The sequence below is a fragment of the Ovis aries genome, chromosome 11, assembly GCF_016772045.2.
Source record: "Ovis aries strain OAR_USU_Benz2616 breed Rambouillet chromosome 11, ARS-UI_Ramb_v3.0, whole genome shotgun sequence".
NCBI lineage: Eukaryota > Metazoa > Chordata > Mammalia > Artiodactyla > Bovidae > Ovis > Ovis aries.
In genome coordinates this window covers 36450989-36455933 of record NC_056064.1, presented here as the reverse complement: position 1 = coordinate 36455933, position 4945 = coordinate 36450989, and the positions used below count along the sequence as shown (strand labels likewise).

Below are 4945 nucleotides of genomic sequence, written 5' to 3'. Positions count from 1 at the left end.
AGCACAGTGCTGGGCATGTAGTGAGCACCTCATACACACCCAGTTGCTATGTGACTAGTGGCTGGTATTTGCGAGCTCCCTCCACCTGCCTTTTCCGACTCACTCCAGGGTGTCTAACTGTGCCCACCCCACCTGGGGGAGCTCTCCCAGAGAGGGCATCCTGTTACATTCTCAGAGTTTCCATTCTCAGAGTTTCCCTGTGCTCCTCTCCCTTCCCAAACTGCCCCACCCCTGTGGCCTGCCCTCGGCCTCCTGTCCCAGGTGTGGTGTCAGAGCTCAACAGAATGTTCTCTCTGGGCCTCATGTTCTAATTTGCCCTCTTTACTCATCAGCTGGCCTCTGTCTGCCCCAGCCTGTGGGCCACCCACTCGCCACCTCCTCCAGAAACGTGTTGCATTGTCTAAAGTAGCTCCAACTAGGGGTTCAAAAGCCTGAGACAGAAGCCTAACCTCTAGGGAGCAAAACCTGGTAAAAGCCCAGGCCTTGAAGCCCTTTGGAGGCAGAGATGCTGAACAAATCCTGGCTTCAGTACATCTTCGCTGTTGTTCCCTGCAAGTCTCTCTGTGTCTCTGGGCCTCAGTTACTTTATCTGTAAGAGAGAAAAATAACACTCACATAAAGCTCCTTCAAGAAGAACATGCTTCTCAAGTCACTATTAACAGCACACACACACCCCACTGAAGCTGGGGCCTCAGGTGTGAATCCTGAAGATTGTGTTCAAATATGCATAGACTTTTATCTGGGGTGAGGGTTCTTTGCTTTCTTCAAGGAGACCTGAGCCAAAAAGATGAGAACATGGCAAAAACTTAAAGACATTGAGGAAGTCAAGTTTGTGATTTATTCGTTCATTTTGTAAAAATTCAATCATTCAGACATGTTTTTGGTACCTACTCTCTGCCAGGCCCTGTGGGAGAGTTGAAGACACACAGGGACTCCCCCACTTCAAAGTGTCCCCCTCTTAGGAATAGCTACAAGCCTAGTGGGGGCACTGCTGTTTACAGTTTATAGAGCACCTCCTTGGGGCCATCTTCAATGATCCTTTCTGCTCTTCTGTGGGAGAGGCCATTTTACAGGTGATAAAATTGAGACCCAGGGACGCTAAGTGACCAGCCGGAGGTCACACAGCTGACAAGCCAGGACCGAGAGCCCTGAACCCATGCCTCCCTCCTGGCATGTTCCCTGGCCACCGGAGATGGGACAGTGCTTCCCTGGCCTGGGGCACAGGGGCTCCCTCTTCTTTCAGTATTTAGCGCTGTGTTGGCTGCCTCATCCTCCTTCTTCTCCTCGTTCTCCTCCTCCTCCTGGCCTCAGCTGCTCGATGAAGCCCACCCTCCACCCTCTCCCATGGGAATCTGCAGGGCCCTGGCCCATTAAGGGTTCCTTTCCCATAACACCTATCTGATTTTCTTCTTCCCCCTGTTGAGGGATGCAATCGAACAGGAAGAGGCAGGCTGGCTCTGGAGTCAAAGATGTTGAAGGAGGGGTGGCTTGTGCATGGGGTAGAATGGGTGGGGTTGTGACAGATGGAGGGCACCAGCGGAGGGACCCTCCCTCCCCTCACAGCTTCCCGGGCCCCCACAACACGCAGTCTTTTTGATGCTGCTGAGGATAAGCCAGGCCTCAGCCCACGCGAAACTCTTCACACACACCTCTGGCTCCAGGCGGTCCCTGAGACCTTGTCAGGGGCTGGCTCTGTGCCTAGGTCCCAGCCCAGGGCGCCAGGCAACAGCAAGGGGTGGGAGGCCCAGCGTGCTCCGGTATTTATTTATTTATTTGAAAGGCCCAGCATTTACATACACGGGTTCTGATTACCCCCAGGGCCGGGAGGAGGGGGACGCTGCTGCCTGGGCCTTTGATGTTCCAGAGAAGAGATGGTGAGATGGCGCTGGGAGTCACTGCTGCTGTGGGGTGTGTGCTTGGGGGGAGCCCTGTGATGTCACATCAGGAGCCCAGAGATGGCAGGTATGCGGGCCAGGCCCAGGGGTGACTAGGAGGGGTCAGAAAGTGGGAAAGAGGAGGGAAGTCCCTCTTGGGCCCGACGCATGGCCCACAGCTGCACGGCACCCACCAGGACCATAGCCATTGCCTGGGATTTGGGAGCACGCATGCCCTCCAAGGGCAGCAGGTTGAAGAGGAAGGGAGGAAGGAGGCGCCAAAGGCCCGTGGGCAGGGCCCCACCTCTAAAAACTCCCCATCCCCAGAGAGGCCTGGAGGATGAGGACAACCTCAAGATCAATGTCCGGGTCAGGGGCATTGAGGTAGAGGCCTGAGACCCACGCAGAACCACAAAGACCCCCCAGAATGGGCTCTGGACGTTTGCCTCCAGGTCTCCCATACATGCAGAGAAGCCTGGCAGGCTACAGCCCATGGAGTTGCAAAGAGTTGGACACGATTGAGTGACAAGCTTCCATATACCTCTAGGGAAACCAAGAGGACGTGTGCTGAGTGATGCAGAGTGTTTACTTATAAGTCAGTGAGTGAGGGGACAAATGCAAAGATGGAAAGACAGGAATGCCTCTAGTGTGTCAACCATACTTACTTCTGAGTGTCTTCTGTGGACTGGGCCCTAATGTATGAATGAGGGAACGAGACACAGGATCCCCCATCCCAGGGCTTTCCGGGAGGAGTGCAGAGATAAGGAAGAGTTAGAAATGGGGGAGCTGTTCTTTTTAGCTCTGTCATTGGAAAAAATTTCAACCATTGTTAATATTTAATCCCATTTGCTTTCTCTTTCTCTCTCAATGTAGATATTTTTCCCCGAACAATTTGAGGGTAAGTTACACATATCGTGGCCTTTATCCCTAAATAATTTCAGCCTGTGTTTCCTAAGAATAAGGACATTCTCTTCCTTAACCACAGTATGGTTATCAATTTCATAATTTAGCATGAATTCAATATTTTATCTAATCTACCACCCGTATATATCCATGTTCCCATTTTGATTAGAACTAATTCGGTTGAGTTAATAACATCTTTCCCAGCATTTTTTGCCCTGCAGACCACAGGAACCAGGGAGGTCGCAGAACTAGGGAGGAGACAAGCCGTGGCAGAGCTGGGTGGTAGCCAGGAGGACATGCTCCTGAGAGGGGTGGAGGTGAGCACTGGCAGGGGCGGGGGGACGGCCCCAGGCCTCAGCTTCTGGGTGGGCCTCCCAGGTACCTGAGGAAGCTTCTCTCACCGTAGACATCTGGGGACTCTCAACCCAGGAAGCAGAAAACCCTGCGTTTCAAGGAGGTTTACCAACCTGCACAGCCAGCACCCCATCTGTCGCACCTGCCGCCCTCCCAACACACACTCAGTGGGTGGAGATGAGTGAGTAAAACATCGCGTCAGTTATTCCAGATGTTCCAGCCAGCGAGTCCCTGGCTCAGACAGGACCATAGAGGGCCAGTGGGAAGGTGATGGCCTGGGTTGAGGGAGCCTCTGGGATTTATGGTGGGTGGAGTTTCTACCCACAGTTTCCCTGGACAGCCCACATCCTCCTCTCCCTCTGAGGTCTCCTCTAGAAACAGGCCCCTCAGCCCTGATATATCCCTATGCCTAGAACAGGGCTCGGTACTCAGTAGATATCAATCAATATCTGGAACAAATGAACAGCTCTTCTTTCTATTCAGGAGACCAGATTAGTACTTGGATTTTGTGGCTCTGGGTTGTTAATCTTGGGGTCTGAGGCTCTGCCCACATGCTCCATCCATCCATTGGCTAAATCCAGCTATCTCCACGTACCAGCTATTGGAAACAAACAGAACTAGAGAGAGAAAGCCTGGTGGGGCAGAGAGGCGTCCCAGGAAAAGCAATGATCACCTGGTCTTTACACCAGATGAAGGCCCAATGGGTATAGCTTGTAGTGAGAAGATGCATGATTTGACATTAAGAAGGACTTCCCAATATATATTTTGTTGAATCTTAGATGGTTTCCTTGTTGACCTGTCCAGAGGCAGAGGGATGCCAGAGATGACTTCTTGACCCTCCCAGATGGCCCTTTGGGGCCTCCCAGGCCCAGCCAAAGTTTTGCCCACCAGGCGTGGGTGGTGGGACTGTGGATGGTTGGCTTTAGCCTGCATCCTTGGTGTGCGCCAACCAGGCCAAAGGTGCCCCACGCACTGTCTGGCCTGGGATAGTGTCCAGACTTGGTCCCCAGGGTCCTCCCACCCCTGCTGGACAGCGGCCTCTCCCAGTGACTCAGCCCTGACGTCGTGGGGCGAGCGGAAAGGCCAAGGGTGTGGGAGGTGGTGGCTCCCTCCCTCCTGTCCTCACCTCCCTGGTCTCAGTCCCCATAGCCTCCTTCCCTCCCACCACCCCTACCCTCTCTCACCCCCTCGTGAGCTTCCCATGAGCCTATGCGCCCAGGGCTGTTGTCTTCCCTTGTGGACACACGCCTTGTGCGTCTGGGTATGTGCTGGGCCACTGCGGCTCATGAAATAAAAGAAGCACAATGTGAGAGAACTCCTGGTCTAGATCCCAAGGCCTCTCTCCTTACCTATTAGGGGTGGGAATGGGACACCTTTCTTGGGTGACTTGGGCATTCTTGGTTCCACACTGGGGCCTCTCCGTGCCTCCAGGCCTTGGATCTGCTCGTCTATCCCATGCCCCCCAGGACCTACCTTAGGTGTGTGAGCTCAGCTTTCTGTGTTCCTTCAGATGGGAGAGAGTCCCTGAATTCGTACCTTTCCCCTCTGCAGGATGCTGCATTCAGGCCTCCAGCTCTGTCCTGCCTACACCCCTCCCAGCCAGCCCCCTCCTCCACCCCACTTCAAAGTCCAGAGCCAGCAGGAGCTAATTACATGCCCCCCACCCCCCTCGCTCGTTAAGTGTCATTAGCCCCAGTTTACAGATGAGGAAACTGAGACTGGGGAGTTGGAGGACGTCACCCCCTACACCCCACCCTGGTCCCTGAGTCAGGACTGGCACAAGGTCTGGGGACCTTGCCAAGACCCTTCCCTGG

General features: G+C 54.0%; 1 long non-coding RNA gene across 2 annotated transcripts; it reads left to right on the top strand.

Annotated features, from left to right (window-relative positions):
• The first annotated feature begins 1791 nt into the window (after positions 1 to 1791).
• Positions 1792 to 4741, top strand: LOC106991422 (uncharacterized). Of its 2 annotated transcripts, XR_003590810.3 has the most exons (4): positions 1792 to 1962; positions 2748 to 2772; positions 2982 to 3094; positions 3184 to 4741. It is a non-coding gene; the product is annotated as an uncharacterized LOC106991422 (long non-coding RNA). The 2 variants fall into 2 exon arrangements; XR_006061402.2 differs by having other exon boundaries at positions 2748 to 3094.
• The last annotated feature ends 204 nt before the right edge of the window (positions 4742 to 4945 follow it).